This window comes from Acomys russatus, chromosome 8 (assembly GCF_903995435.1).
Source record: "Acomys russatus chromosome 8, mAcoRus1.1, whole genome shotgun sequence".
Classification (NCBI taxonomy): Eukaryota; Metazoa; Chordata; class Mammalia; order Rodentia; family Muridae; genus Acomys; species Acomys russatus.
Genome location: NC_067144.1, coordinates 66,042,137 through 66,059,137, shown reverse-complemented (window position 1 = coordinate 66,059,137; position 17,001 = coordinate 66,042,137).

The window sequence follows — 17,001 nt, the reverse complement described above, 5'->3', positions numbered from 1 at the left end:
GGGTGTGAATTGCTCATCACTCTTACAAAGCAGCTGGAGACCTCTTTTTGGGGTCACCGGTTAACCTGCACCAAGGGCAGTTAATGAGCCAATGAAGGAAATGCTAACATTACATTTAACTATGTGAACAGGGTTTCAGAAAGCGACTGACAACCTAACGGGGGTGGGGGTAGGGGTGAGGGTGGGGGTGGGAGGTGTGGGGGGGGGGGAATACCAAGAACCAGTCTTAGAAATAGCAATTATGTTGTTCTTCTCTGAAGCACACAGCACTCATTACTATCCATGGAAACAAAATAGTCAGGACCGAGCACCTGGAGTAAAACAGGGGTTAGAAACCCTTGGCTCAACTTTTCCTAGGCAGTTTTCATTGGGTAAGCAAAGAAATCTCTGTGCAGAGGCCTGCTGGCTGCACTGTGAGAACATTTATTACTTGTGCTAATAAGCAATATTGTGCATTTCTATCATTGTATTACTTTAAAAGTCAAAGTTCTTAGTGATATAAAGTCATGACTGTATTAACACCAAATGCCTAAGACTCACCACTAAAGAATACGAACCATAGTCTCTTCTGTGAGGTAAACTATGATGTGTGCTGCCTAGTTTGACACTGACATCTGAGAGGAGGGACTGGCAAGTGAGGAAGTGAATCCATAAGATCAGTCTGTAGGTAAGCTGATGAGGAGGGCCCAGCCAATTGTAGGTGGTACTAGCCCTGGGCAGGTACCTGGTCCTAGGGTATGTAAGAAAACAAGGCCAGCGAGTCAGGAGGGGCCAACCCATAAGCAGCATTCTTTCATGGCTTCTACTTCAGGTCCTGCCTTGAGTTCTTGCCTCGACTCATCGCAATGGTACAATATAACCTGAGAGTTGGAAGCTGGAATTGCTCTTTCTTTCCATCCCAGACTGCTCTGGGTTGTGGTACTTACTTATCACATGGGGACATGGCACTAGATGTCTTTTCTTTGTAAATCTCACAGAATCCTAATGGCTGTATTCGCACACATTGGATTAGCCAAAAGAACAGTAGGCAGTGGCAAACAACAACTGTAAATCCTGCCTTGAAATCAGCAGACTAGATCCCCAATCCCCACTATTGGAAGCATTATTTGAGGCAGAGGAATTACAGAACACAACTGTTTAGGGCTTTCTTTGTTCTGGTCATTTGGTTGTATAGAAGAGTCACTTTATTGCAACAATTACACCACTACATATCAACACATTCATATTGCTTTGGAAGGTCAGTTGTCAGCAATCCAAGAGCAGGATTCCTAGCTGAACAGTCTGAGGAAAATGAAACAGGAAATGGAAATGACTTTGAATCCAAGACCTGTCTTGGATCTTTAAAAGAGTTCTATTAGCTTCACATTTGGAAGTATCCTCCATCAATGGCTCCATGAAGGCAGTATCTTCTCTGTCTTTCACTGGCTATGAACTGTCTTGCTTATTTTTTTTTTTCCAGATCTTAAACATAGTCATTCTGTCTTGATGAGTAAGAATTTGCTGATCTTACTATGTTATACCCAACAACCAGCCAATGAGTAGGCTAGCCATGGGATAGATCTTCACTCATAAGGCAATCAGAAGTAGTCATGAAGGGGGCTGCCTTCTCTTTGTGTGTGTGTTGGGTACGACTGGTGCAATGTTTGACTTGCCCAATAGTCCGGCGATTTCATGTGGTAGGTCCGATCTACATAACACCATGTTCTGATTATATTTCTCCACCATTAATGGAATACAGGTAGATGGAAGACACACTCATTCCTGTGAACAAAGATGGAATCTGTAGAACAAAATTCAGACACCTCCATGTGAACTTAACTGATTTTAAATTGCTCCTTTGAGAAGTATAGAACAGAGGAATTATCATAGAGACTAACAGCATTTCACAAGGCTGTTTTGTAAAACATTACGTGAAGGAGTTAGGCATGTGATTGATGAGTAAATTGTTGAAGTAAAACAAGTAAAGGACTCTCAATTTACAGGTATGTAAATTGAGGTTCAAAGAAATTAGTTTCTCTGTTGAAGTTCAAAAAGTCTCCTGCAAGCTCCCTTCAAATTTCTCCACAGTTCTCAAAAACATGACATGAAGGAAGTTACTTGACTTCATGAAAATATAGCTCCCACATGTTTCTAGTGAATTAAACACATCTTTATAATTATACTGAAAACTAAAGGGAAGCTGTTTTCTTTTTTTCTTTTGAGAATCATTGTTTATTGGGAAGTGGACACATCCTGAATCCCTGGGTGTGCTGGTGGAGGGTGCATTCCAGCTGTAACTCAAATCTTAGAGACTCAGCTAAGAGGTGTAGAGCCTGCTGGCCTCCTGCAGTCGCTTGGCCACTGGTTACTTCCCAGGCCTCTAAGGCTGAGGAGCAGAGAGGCAAGCCTTCCAACTGGCAGAAGCTCCAGACCAAAAGGCCCAGGACACAAGGTGGTCTGGGCTCACCTGGCTGAACATCACAATCCAGGCATGCGATCCTTTCCTCACCTTCCTGTGCCAAACAAGCAAAATGTGGTGCATTACGGTGGAAACTCTGTGTAATCTATTCTATTTTAAACGATCAAAGAGCTGCCTAGCAAGAAATGTTAAATGACTAGCTTCCACAGGATCTTGTTAGCAGAATACAATATGCTTTTTCACATAATTTTGTTTTCTTTGCCCAGGAGTACACGGTTTTCCAAGCATGCTTTTCTTTCTTCTTTTATTTATTATAGCTTCCTCAACAAATTCCTAGGTTCTGATTTGTACAAAGTACCATGGGCAAACAAGTGATATTTAATGCACTTTCTATTAATGGAGTTTAGTTTCTGGTTGGGAAGAGAAGGAAGATTCCATGAAATCTAAAACTACCTTTTGTCTACTTGTGGGACCCTTTTCCCCCTACTAGGTTGTCTTGTCCAGCCTTGAGGTGATGATATATTTCCGGTCTTATCGCAGGTTGTTATGCAGTGTTTGGTTGATGACCCTGGGAGGCTTGCTCTCTTTTAAAGGGAGGCACACATGAGGGAATCTGTGTAGTGGTGGTGGTGGTAGGCTTGGGGGAAGAGAGATAGGTGAAACCAGTTGGTATGTAAAAAAAAAAAAAGAGCAAAAAGAAAAAATTAAAAAAGGAAAAAAAGTCACATAAGAATTTTAATTGACATGTAATATTTGTACAAATATGTGGGGGTGCTTTCCTGCCTTGTACATCACTGGGTGGTGTCTGGCAGAGAAAGGGAATTCTGGGACTCTCTGTGGAATGTCTCAATGAGCACATGTACCTTGGCAGTTACCTGTTATATGGTCAACCTGATTGGGTCTAGACTAGGGAGCACAGCTCTGAGTGAATCTGTGAGGAAGTTTCATTAAGGATTTAGCAACGAGAGAAGATGCACCCTAAGTGTGGGTTGCAGGGTACTTTGGGGTGGAGGCTCTACACTGAATAAAAGGAAAACAAACACAACAACAGCAACAAAACAAAACAACACAAAACAAGGAGGAAACCAGTGACTCACTAGCGTTTGTCCTCCTTTGCTTCCTGACGAGATGCAGCACTAGCTGTCAGAAGCTCCCCTTACTAATGCCTCTCTCACCTCTACACCTGTATCTCCATGACAGAATGTGTTCAAAGCAGAAGCCACGATAAACCCTTCCCTCTAGGAGCTGATCTTGTGAACTGTTTTCTCTTATCGTGGAGAAAAGTTGCTACTACACACATAGGCAAGACCAGTCACGACCATGTCTGTTCCCTTGCTGTGCTGAGTACAGTCATTTGTCTCATTTTATCCCTACAATTCCACAAGGTTTACATATGGGGAAACTGAGGATTAAAGTGTCCCAGTAATGTGATCCTGGATTTACCTCAGAGTCCTTTAGCTGTGAAATCTGCTATCTTAGTTGTTATGTTCTTTTGTCTCTGGTTGCTAGGTTGCCTTCTTATAGGCAAGTATCCTGCTTGCCCTTATAGAATATATAGGGAACTCCTATATAGAATATATGGGGACCAGATAGGTGTTTGTAACAGGTTTTCACTAAAGGTATAAGTAACTATAGACTAGACTGCCTTATGGATTCTGAACTAGATGTAGGAAGGCTTTGAATAAAAGTAGAGTTCACCTTCCTATGACTTGAAAATTCTTATGGCCTGAGTGTTTTTCATCTTTCACCTGGTTTTATCACCTGAAGTAGCTCATGTAGGCAAGAATCTTGTCTGAAAAAAAAAAAAAAAAGAATCCTGTCTGGTTCAGATTTACTTCCTCCTTCCCTCCTTCTTATCCTTCTTCTTCCTCCGCCTTCCCTTTATTTTCTTTCTTTTTTCAGACATGGTCTCCTGTTTCCCAGGTTGTTCATGAACTTGACCTACAGCTAAAGATGATCTTGAACTACTGATCCTCCCTCCACCCACCAGATTCCAGCGTAATGGGCATGTGCCACCACACGGACCTCTCTTCACTTCGTTCTCCAGCTACCACTTTCCCCTTCCCCATCTCTTTTCCTTGACCCGCCTCTCTCTTTCCATAGGGTCCCATTTTGGAGCCCAGAGTCTATAGCAGAGGTTGGCCTTGCCTTCATGGCCCTCCTGCCTCAGCCTCCCCAGGACTGGGATAATAGGCCTGTGTCACTATTCCACTTTGCTCACATTTCTCCACAAGCTCAACACCTAGCATGATCACTTTCTCTTTGATTGACATGCATTGCTTTGCCATTGCTTCACCATTGGATGGTGAAATTGTAGGCAGCTCAGGAAGACGCACTGTACTGAAGTGCTCTTGCTGAATACTGAGTTTTGGTAACATTGCTTTTTCATGATTTCTACAACTCTTTCTCTTCTTCGGTAGAATCACCAAAGAAACACAGACACACATGATTCATATAAAATCACTTTTTTTTTTTTTTTTACATCTTCAGAGGTTTATTTAAATTCTTTCTGGAGTTTGAGCGTGTTTTATCCCATCTACATTCGTCTTAACATGCACTCAGTCATTTGAGCTTTTTAAATTTTTCTCTAACCTATTTATTTATTTTGTCCTCAGAGATTAAGAACGTTTTGTAAATTCACAAATACCAAAAGTATTTTTTTTTCTCAGTGAAATAGCCTTTAAAACACCAGCTCAAATTCAGAGTATTTCCCTAAGGAAAAGAAGGTCACAAAGGAAAGGTCACATGATTAGCTAAAACAATAAAACAAGAGCACTAAAATATTGCTCAAGAAGTCCCTAAGGATGCTCCTTTCCAATGCGTTGTGCAGGAAAACTCTTGACAGGAAAATGCAGAACTAGGTCTGCTGTGTACTTCACACTACTATTCTTCTTTTCAAATATGTTGCAATGAGTTCAGGCATTTCTCTCCCCAGTATGTTTCTAGTGGCAAAAATAAAAAAGTGACTATATTTCTGTAGAGAGTGAGTGATAAGCCACTTTCCTCATGTTTTGAACTTTGACTCTGCTAAGCAATAGCTTCACAGTCTCAGGATCCATGTTCATAAGCACATCCATTTGGAAAAGGTTTGGAATCTGAGGAAGAGTGATCAGCCACCAATGGCTTAACTAATAACATGACTGAAACTCTCGGAACTGAGAAATCTCATAAATAAATGCTTCTTAAACATTGACTACTCACAAAGCTGAGCTTTCCAGTGGGGGTCCCTCTGAGTGATGGCAAGGGTGTAGGAGGTTGGGCTGGGCAACTGGGTAAGGACACTCTTCCAGGAAATTACTGACAGGAATGAGCTCCTGCCAGCTTCTAAGTCTTTGCAATATAGTCTACTGGGGAAGAATTCAACTTACACTCAAATGTGTCATATATTGTAGTTAATGATGCTCTACCATATAAGGTTACTAATTTAATTTACAACCAGTCAAAACATTACAGTTGTTGTTACTACAATTATTATTTGAGGCAGAGGCTCATGGAGCCCAGGATGTACCCACACTCAGTATATAGCCGAGAATGACTTTGGATTCCTGTTCCTCCTGCCTCTGCCTCCCCAGGGCTGCATTACAGGCATGTATTGTTATGCTTGGGTGTATGAAGTGCTGGGGATGGATCCCAGGGCTGTGTGAACACTAGGGCAAACACTGTATCAACTGAGTCACATTCCTGGTTCAAATTCAAAGTTCTGTTGATAGCTTTCATTTTCCTAAGAAACCTTCTCCATGCTTCTGAGATGTAGTTTTATCTATTTGTTTAAGTCAGTTAAAAAATTCTGATAGACTTACTCTCACCCCCACACTAGCCAGGTTGCGGGACTTAAGATACTGTAAAGATGTTATGAGCACTAGCAGTTAAAGCAATAATAAGATACTAATAAAAGTAGTGGGAAATGGAATATCACCAGATAATGTGTATTAAATCTTTCCCACCCAGGTAAGCACCTTATTACAATAATAACTACTCTGTTCAGGAGAAGAAACCAAGGCTTAGAATGACAAAGCAGCCTACTGAAATTGCACGTAGTGCCAGGGATGACAATGCGACGGGGGGGGGGGGGGGGGGGGATGTGGGTGGGAGGGTTGTGGGGGGCTGTGGGGGAGGAGCAACTTCTTGAGAGTTCAGCAGAAATGGTGAGGGGATTGCTCTGGGTATTCACTTGTTTTCTTTGTTAGAAGGGACATTTCTCATTGTGATTTCAAGTTCCCACTGTTATCTTATTATTTTATGTGTTTTGACTGCATGTATGTCTGGGCACCCTTTGCATACCTGCGGAGAAGCCAAGAAGGTGTTAGGTGCCCCGGCACTACAGGTGGTTGTTAGCCACTACAAAAGCTTCTCATGCTGGCTTGAATAAGAAATGTCTCTTTAGGCTCAGGTATTTCAACACCTTGTCCCCAACCATGGCACTGTTTTGTCTGGTTTAGGAGGTGCACGTAGCTGGAGGATGCTGGGGGATCATACTTGAGTCCTCTGGAAAAGTAGCCAGTGCTCTTGATGTCGGAGTCATCTTTCCAGCCCCAGTTTCTGCTTTTCGTTGGATACATTTTCTTCTTTGGATTTGAAAGCTATAGATTCACTAGAATTTGCATATGAAATGTTTCCCAAAGGCCTGTGTTGGAAGGTTGGTCTCTACTTAATGTTGGAAGTTGGCACTTTCAAGAACTAGTACCCCGTGGAGGCGTTTAGGTTGGTGGAGGCGGAGTGTGGTCTGTCCACCTCTCCTCATTGTTTTTCTTTTCCTCCTTGGCCATGAGGTGAAGAGGTTTGCTCCCCGACGCCCTCCAGTTATGATATGCTGTTCTGAGAAAGAGCCAAGAGCAAGGCTCAACTGACTATGAACTTAAACGAGTAAACGCACAAGCCAAAACAAACCACTGCTCTATGTAAGTTGTTTATCTCGTGTGTTTGTTCTAGTGCTGGAAAGCTGATTAATACAACGCTCTATTTTTAAACCTATAGTGGTCATAATTTATTGTTGTGATTGTTGCATTTTCTTCATTTGTTTAACCCCTATACTTTTTTAGGGCTCATGTTTTCCTCTTACAGACAAATAATTTAGGCCATCTCGTGTTCTCTTGTTGTCTTTCCCCAACAACTACTTCAGATTCTATTTCCTGGAATAACTATGGGTCAACATGGACAGGAGTTGTTTTTAGTTTGCACTGCTCCTGGTTTGTAAAAGAACCTGCTCGTGTTCAATCCTTTCTGCTCCTACTGGCTGGTCTCTTTTCCTATTTATTTCAGTAGATGCAGACAGATACAGAGAGGTTTGGCAAGGTCTCCCATTGTCATAATAGATCCCCCTCCTTCCCTCTGCCTTTTTCTCTTTCTCTCTCTGTCACCTTCTACACTTTGTGCTATGGGTTATTGAACCTATGCCAATAGATGACCAAGTTTAATACAATTTCTTTGTATGGTGCATTGGCTGGTTACTGTGGAAGGTTGCTTTTCATTGCACAGAGCATCTGGACTACAAGTCCGTTCTGTGTGTTGGTATTCTTCACTGCAAGCCTTGTCTTTATGCGGCTTCAGTAGCTGTCTCAGGCAATTCAGGTTGCTGTACCAAGGACGCGTAAACTGTGGGTGGGAGGTCATAAATGACAGGGATCGGTTCCCAGGCTGGTACCTGAAAGTTTGAAATCATCATCCCGGGACTATTGGGTTTGGTGAGGGCCCTTTTATGCATCGTCTTCCCTCAAGGTACCAAAGGGGGATAGAAAACTATAGGTGCTTGTGGTGGTGTGAATGAGAACGGCACCCTAGGCTCAGGCATTCGAACCCCGCGATCCACGATTGGGGGCTCTGCTGGGGAGGGTTAGGAGGTGCAAGTTTCTGGATGATGGACTGCACCCTCAAGCTGTGAGCCAGAATAAACCCCTGCTTTAAAAAGCATGGTGGCACCTGCCTTTAATCCTAAGACTCAGGGTTAGGGCTAGGGGAGGCAGAGGCAGTCGGATCTTTGTGAGTTCGAGGTCAGCCTGGTCTACAAACAGAGTCTACGACAGCCAAGGCTACACAGAGAAACTCTGTCTCGAAAAACAAAAACAACCCAAAACAAACAAACAAAATTTATTTACCTTTTAATTATGTGTATGTGTGTATCTGCAAGTGGGCCTGCACATATGAGTTAATGTACACAGGAATTCAAGCCAGAGGCCTTGGAGCTGGAGTTAGGGGAGGTTGTGAGCCACTAAACACGAGGGCCGAGACCCAAGCTCCGCTGCTCCGGAAAAGCAGTTTGTCGAATCCCTAAGCCAACTCTCTGATTCCTAACCTTTTCCTACATTAAGTTGTCACAGCAGCAAGAAAAGTAACTCTGCAAAAACTCAGAGGAGGAAACCTTCCCATGGCCTACGGGGATGTCTCACCTGTGCCTCCTCATTCCTAACCACTGGGTCACATGACCCTTTGGAGTCAATCATCCGCAAAAGGAGATGAGACCACCACAGCACTGGCTTTGCCCAACCAACACTCATCTGGAACTGGGGACGCTGTTGCTGAGCAAGCCAGATTCTGTAAGCAGGTAGATAAAGGCGGATGCTTCTCAGATACTGTCATGTGGCATCAGGACGGCAAGGCAGGAAGGAGGCACAGGTACTCTCCTGTTGCTTGCTAGTGAGCATCCAGTTGTATCCGTGCACCACTGATACTCTTACAAGTTAGGGTTTCAGTCCGTGTGTTCAGCGGAAGTTAGCTAAGTCTACAAAGGGTGAGGGAGGTAAATAAATGTTTTAGAAAGAATCAAAAAGAATCATCTCAACCCTCTTATTAATAGTGTAAATAATCTATGTACTACGCTTGTAAGTAATATACAATTATTGTGGGGAACGAGTGTACTCATGTATGAGTGAGCATTCCTGACATGAACATAGCCGTGTCAAGGACCCCAAAGCTTCAGGCTCATGAGAATGGTTAGGCCTTCCCTAGGTCAGGCTCACAGGAACAGCAGGATTGGCCCCTTAGTAAGGATATTGACAATAAGTGCAGAAAGCATCAAACACAGTTTCTTCCTTTGACTGCCTAAGGCTGCTTCCCGATAAAGACCTCCTATCAAGATTAGATAGCCTCCCATTTTGTTCAGCTCACCCCGAGTTTCTAGACTGCTGGAACATCTTCATCAGAGCACACAGCCCAACCAACCCCAGTGTCTGGCATTTCTTTATTCTTCATCGCAGCAGTCAGGTCAGTACCAAAGCCACATGCTGTCGGTGATGCTATCCATAACACTTGGCTCAACATTGTGTGCAGTGTTTTTCACACCAACAGAAATTCTTTGCTTGGCCAAACGTAAGTCAGGTCTTTGAGATTTTTAGTCCACCTGACATTTTCTCATAAAATCCAGTTTTATCCAAGAATACTGCAAAAATCAGATTAACAAAACTCCTCTATTAAAACTCATTTATATTTTATCAGCCTTCATGTCTGACTTTGTTCCCCATCCTCTAGCAAACAAGTGATGTCAGATTGTCCTTTTTTGTTTTCAGCAAGGATTCCATTAGGACATTTCAGACAGACACCCCCCTCCCCCAATGGTTCTTCTAGTAGTTTCCCATTACTGATCACCATTCTGTTCCGCGGTCGTTAATTTACACTTGTACATTCTGTATTCAGAGTGAGGATAATTTCCTCCTATACCAACTCACAGCCGGGCTTTCTCTACCTAGCACCAAGGTCCTGAAGAAAGTCTTTGCTTGTTTTAGGAAGTGTCATCAAATAGTTGTATTCCTCAACGCTGCTATTTGATCTTCAGTCACACTTTGAAACAGTGTGTCAGTCATGCTACTACCAGGCTCCCAGATTGCCTGAAAAGGCTCACATGACTCAGTAGCAACTCACTTTTAGTTCAGGACAGTAAAAGGACAGTGCAAAATCTATATTCAGGTCAATAAAAATTCATGGAAGGAAAAGACTCTTGTCTAAACCACACAAAACTCCAGTCCTCAAGTCTACCTTCCATGGACATGCATAGTGTGTAATCAAGGCCCCAGCAACGATCAGAGATGACATGCACACATAGTATTGTTTGCGGGAAGCTCATCTGAACCTACGAGTCCACGTTTGTTCACTGAGGTCTTCCCCACAGACTGACCACAGCCACAGAAGCTCCAGACTTCTAGCAGGCAAGCAGGTGTTTACCATTAATCACATTGTTTGCAAGATTGTCCAGACAAACCAGTACAGTTTGGCTCAAGGCTCCCAGCGTACAAAACACCCTTAGTTCTCAGGACATTCTAACAGTTCAGTGCTCAGGAACTGGCCACAGGCCATGAAAACAAGCCCATCTTGGGGATGTGCTAGATTTGAGTAGATCATGCCTGTGAGGTTAACTCTTTCCTGTACAGTGCAATATTGCTGATATGCTCATTAGATAGATGAAGCATAAAAGAAATTCAGCGATTCTCTTTGTCACTCTTTTTGCTTTGTGACAAAAATATCACAACAAAAGCAACTTAAGGGAGAAAGAATTTATTTTTGCTTACAGTTCCTCTGTGGCAGGGAGGTCATGGCAACAGGAACATGAAGGAACTGGTCACATGTTGTCTGCGTTCAAGAAGCAAAGATAAAGGCTGTGCTCAACTTACTCCATCTTTTTAATACAGTCTAGGTTTTTCAGCCCATAGAATGTTGCTATTCACAGAGAGGCAGCCTTTTCTACCTCAACTAACCTAATAATGATTATCTTCCACAAGCATACATGGAGGCTCATTTCCAAGGTGATCTTAGGTCTCATCAAGTTGACAATTGAGAATGACGATCACAGTAATATACTTCAAATATAATAAGAAAATTGCAGAGCTCCAATCGTACATCTGTGTGTCAAATCTTGAGCTAGCAACTGTTATGAAACAATGTGATTTACAAAGATAGCGCAGTGTGTGCAGCCACCCATTTCTCAATTGCAGAACAGTCAAAGGAGTTGTTCTGTGCTTGGCAATAAGATGACTGATGAGAGGAGACTCATCTCCTAATTTATGATGTTCCAAGAAAAATTATCCAAGAAAATTATTCAGAATCCATGTAAATATCCCCAGTGTCTTTTATTTTAGATGGAAAGAAATGAAGCCCTTAGGCAAACAATGAAGAAGCCATGCCAGCTGCAATCCTCCCTGCCTGTGTCTGTGACAAACAAAGACAGGTTGTGGTTAAATATTCATGGTATATCCACAGAGTGGAATAGTATAAATCATTTACAAAGAACTGTGACAGATCTATACAAAAAAATTAAACATAGGAACACTGTGAATGAACATTCATTCATGTTCAGTGAGTGTATGAAGTGAAAAGTATACACAGATATACACACACATAGAATGTCCAATAAATGAATGCTAAAGATTACACCTAAGGAGGAAAACAAATAAATTGGGGGAAACACATGGGTTCCAATTTGTTCATATAGATGGATCTTTTTTTAAAAAATCAGATATTTATTTGACATTTAGAATGTTACCATTTTTCTTATGGATGTTCTGGTAAGAAAAGGAAGCCATTGGGTGTGGGAAGCTGAAGCTATCGCCCTCGCTAAGATGGCGCCTGGCAACCTGCCAGGCAGGATGACTTACAATTCGGCTCCTGGTAAACAAGTCCTTATTTGGGGATGTGGGCTGTGCTTTGCTCTGACGTATGCATCCCGCCTTGTCGGGAACCAATTGGAGCTACCGACGTAAGGGCTGCTGATTGGTTGAGGCAGAGGATATAAAGGGGCACGGAGGTGTTGGGGGAGGAGAAGCCAGCGAGCGGGAGGAGAAGCGAGCGAGCGGGAGAAGAAGAAGCTTGCTGAAAAGGTTCCTGAATAAACTGCCTGGAGAAGAACGTTCGGGTCGTGACCTTATTTTCCGCTGGTAAGCAAGGGACTCGACAATTGGGTAATTAGCTTTTATTGTCAGCTTTACACGGCCTAGACCCACCTGGGAATGGAGCCTTTATGTTAAGTTATTCACATTGTGTGAGTTGGCAGGGGTGGGGGCATGAAGGCATGTCTGTAGGGCATTGTCTTAATTAAGTTCATCGATGTGGGGAGACCCAGGCCACAATGGATGGTACAATTCCCCAGGCAAGGCATCCTGAACTATATGAGTACAGAAGTCAAGCTGAGCACAAGCAATCAAATAAGCAGACATGTATTCATTTCTTTCTGCCTTTGACTGTGGATGTGATCTGGACATCTGTCTCAAGTACCTGTCTTTACTTCCCCACAGCAATAGACTGGAATAATGAGCTGAAAGAAAACCTTTCCCCTCTAAGTTGCTTTTTGTCAGAGTGATTATTTTTCCCCCACAGCCACGTAAATGAAACTAGATCACTCAGTGGAGTAAGATGCTTACACTTCTGCTGTTGGAAGCAATAGAGCCAGATCTGAACCTTGATGGTTTAGCTCCTGAGCATGCGCTGTTAGATGACCATGTGTGTGTACAGTGACTACTTCCCACAAGGTAAATGAAATTAAGTGAAAAACCTTACTACATTGAACTGAAAAGGTGGTTCCTGGGTTAATAGCACTGATGTTCTTTTCTAAGACCTGGGTTCATTCCCAACACCCACATATCTCACGACTGTGTATAACTTCAGTCCCAGGAGATCTAACATCTACCATTTTCTGGGCATCCTCAACATCAAGCATGTATAGTGAAAACACCCACACACATTAAATAAATAGAGCAAAAAAATTGTCAAGTGAAAATTTCAAAATGGCAAATCCAAGACAGGTATAATTTGATTCATCCTGATTCAGCTGGGAAATCATTTATTCTTTTATAGTCAGTGTTCTGAACTTGGTAAATCACTCATGATCTTTTTACTGGTTAGTTTTAGCTATCAGCTTGAGAGTCACCTGGAAGAGTCTTTTTTTTTTCTTCTTTTTTCCCCCCTCAAGACAGGGTTTCTCTGTGTAGCCTTGGCTGTCCTGGAGTCACTTTGTAGACCAGGCTGGCCTTGAACTCACAATGGTCTGTCTGCCTCTGCCTCCCTGAGGGCTAGGATGGGAAGGGTCTTAATGAGGAATGATCTAAATCAGGTTGACCTGTGGGCATGTCTGTGCTCGATTATCTTGACTGTTACTTAATGTAGGAAGACCCAGCCCATGTTGGCACCATTCCCTAGGCTGGACCCTAGACTGTACAACAGTGAAGCAAGCAAACAAACAAGCATCCATGTATTTATGTCCTCACTACTCTTGATGTGAATGTGACTAACTGCTTGGGTCCCTGCCTTGACTTCTCTCAAGTGATGAACTGTAACATGGAATTGTAAGCCAAATAAACCCCTTCTTCTGTAAGTTGCTGTTTGAGCAAGAGCTTTTCTTATAGCAACATAAATGAAAATAGAACCGTCTTAGATATGTTCTAAGAGTTGTTTTGAAAGATATCATAAATATGCAAATACTGCTGCTGGGAAATATCACACCTGTCTGCTTAGGTCACTGTTGTCATGCCATTGGCCACAATGCTCCCAGCCTTGAGATGTTGATGTTGTAGTTGGACTTATGGCTGTGTGATATGGGGTAAGTTAAGCTCTTGGCTTGTAGGCAAAGCTGGCTCAAACACTATGTGCGTTCATACCCCTCCCACTTATATCCTTCAAACTAAATCCTCCTTTTCATATTCCTTATAGAGCAAAAGAGATAAGGCTTGAATTTTAGACAGAAAACATCACATATATTAGAAATAGCCATAGGTCTGCAGCTAAAATGCCAATGATAAAGTGTGGCTGATTATATAACTTTGGGTGAATTACTTACTGATGATGTTTATGGAGATCAGAATAGAAAACACACCAAAGTAACCAGCCCAACACTTAATGAATGACGAGGCCCTTCATGAGTTAAAGTGTTTATAGATCAATACCTCATATGTGGTTGTCACTCAGAAAATCGGAGCAGAACCTTAACATGAATTCCTTGAGATAGCTTCTCAATCCATAGCCACTGCTCAATTCTATGGATCAATAAATGAATAGTTAGTATTGGTATAGCCACCTATAGACAGTTCAACACTTATATGTTATATCTTCTAATGATGGATAAATGAGACAAACTAAGACTCGAGTATTAGTATTCTCATGTAGGCCATGAGAGTGGTTTAGTTAATGGTTTCCATGGGAACATGGTGTTTCAGGAGAGCTTTAATTCCTTCAATATATTGGGCTCAGAATAGCTTCCCCCCAAATTTATATCACAATATAAATTCTTTGTAATAGAGTCTGTCCTCAACCCAGTGATTCATTTATTTTATTACTGCCATAAAATGCATGTCCAAAATGCACTCCAGTGATTTTCCTTTTGGCTTTCATTACTAGTTATTTACATCAGTGGTAACTGATACACTTGGCGAGTCAGAGATAGAATGGAGAGGAGAGGAAAGGAAGAGACCAGGTGACAGGGGTGCACACAAGACAAATCCTGATTGTCATTTCCTCTGTCGGCCCTGCCTTGTGATCATATCACTGTCACCACATCCTGAAGGATAACTGTGCTTCTTTGTAAGACTCCAGAATGTTTGTCTTACAATGTGAGATCTTGTGTCTTTGCCAGGGTAGGATACTGGAGTCTAGTCCTGATAATAAGGCAACGACTTCAGGGAAAAATGCCCAGTGTCTGCACCCTATGCTGACTTATGCTGAAAAGCCATAACCCAAAAGTCTTATCCATAGAATGGTTGTTTTAAAGTGCAAGAGTCCTTTATAAATGCACAGTCCTTAAAGACAAAGCAAAACAAAACATAATATGTTCTCTTCAGTAGTTTGTTACTAAATTAAGTCTGCTCACTTGTAAATAAGATGCTTTACAAGTAAACAACCTTAGAATATTAAAAAAAAAAAAAAGAATCTGGACTCAGCAGCATCTCTTCAGTTCTCTGTCATCTTCACAGACAGGGAAAGTGACATTGAAAATGGGCAGCTGTGGGACATGCGTCTAACCATTCTTGGCATGGAAAGATTAGTGGCCAACCACCATCTGGAAGGTGATACTGTTCTGTTTTCTAACTTTTCATCCCCAAGAATTCTGGGGTTTACATGGTCATTATATCATGTTATATTCTCTCCTGCACCCAAAATTGAATTGTATATCCATTTGCTGAATATCAGTGCTCATTATTAAAGCTCAGTCCCAAAAAGCAAGATTGGAGTACTATTCAGATAGCTTTAGAAAAGGACGCCTTGAAAGGCTACCTTACCTGGTAGGATGTGCCATTGTCAATAGTATTCGCTCCTTTCTGGTGGGCAGTAACTGATATATGTCCATGGAAGAGACTTAAAATGCTTCTGGCTAGCTTACGACACTAACATCTTAGGGGATCCACATTCCAAGAAGAAGCTTTATTAGAGTTAAACACACTTTAACCTTTTAATCAGTATGAAATATGTGTTCATTTTATATAGCTTATTATTGTTTTTTATGGGGAGACCAAAAGACCACAGGATATTCCACTAATATTTACAAATGTTATTTTCCTCCTGGCTGGACTGTGTGTGGATCAGGGCTCTTTAAGGCTCTACTTAATGAGATCTTAAGTGTGTGTGATGATTGTCAAAAGTCAGTGAGGGCGACTTCCATCTACGGGGTGTCTGGCTTGCTCTGTTTGTACTGAACTTTTCCACTTTGGGGAGTTTAGAAAAACTGCAAGCCTGGGAGTCGTTTAACATGTTTTGCCCATTTAAAGCAAATGTACTTTAGCACTACAGGCCATATTTCTGTGCACTCCTTTCCTTTTTCTTCAAGGCCATATGTTGCAATCAGTGCCCTGGCTCTTTATTTCTCTCCAACTGGATCCTCTTCCCACTCGGGCTGCCCTCCTCTTATGGTGGAGCCATGGGACGAGAAGACGCAGGTGGATCTAGGTTCCAGTCTCCTGAGACCACGATTGGGGTGGCTAGCTGGCCTAGAACTGAGTTCCCACGCTTTTGACTTTCAGTGCCACAACTAAGAAAGTCTTGGGAAAATCAGTATGGTTGGCCACCCTACTTTTATTTTTAAGATCCTGGAGATCTTGAAGACTTGCTCATTCAGTAGCTCTCCATCTTAGAAGGCTGTTAGATATGAAATTTTACTTTGTTTCTAAGGCCAAGGACCCACATCTCACCTACATCTAATAGAAAGGCCTTAGCCATGGGTTGTTCTGATTAAAGCTCTTTTTGGCTTATTTCCACCATACTCTAGTTATTCCTAGCTGCAGTCCTTTGTTCGTTCAGATATACTGTGGAGCTTGAGTTCTGTATTTGGATCCCATCTTGCACCCTACTGAACAGCTTGCTTCTAGCTCTTGGGTGCTGAGAACACCTGCCAGTTGCTTCGTGTGTGCAAACGCAGGTTGGCCTGGTGGTACCTGGCCCAGGGTCTAAGTGTGATCCTGAGATCAGCAGCATAAGGAGATGAAGACCTTCTGGAAATTCAAATTTCCAAGCCTCTCTCCAGACTTCCTAATCAGAAACTGTTGGCAGGAGCAGTGACCTGTGGTTTAACGTATCCTCTGGGTGGTTCTGACACCCACACTGTCAGAGAAGCATGACCCTAGGTCCTACATTGTGCCTTCTCAGTCACTCTGGAGCCTAAAGACTAGTGTACTGGTTTTGATGGGATTGTCTTGCTTCCT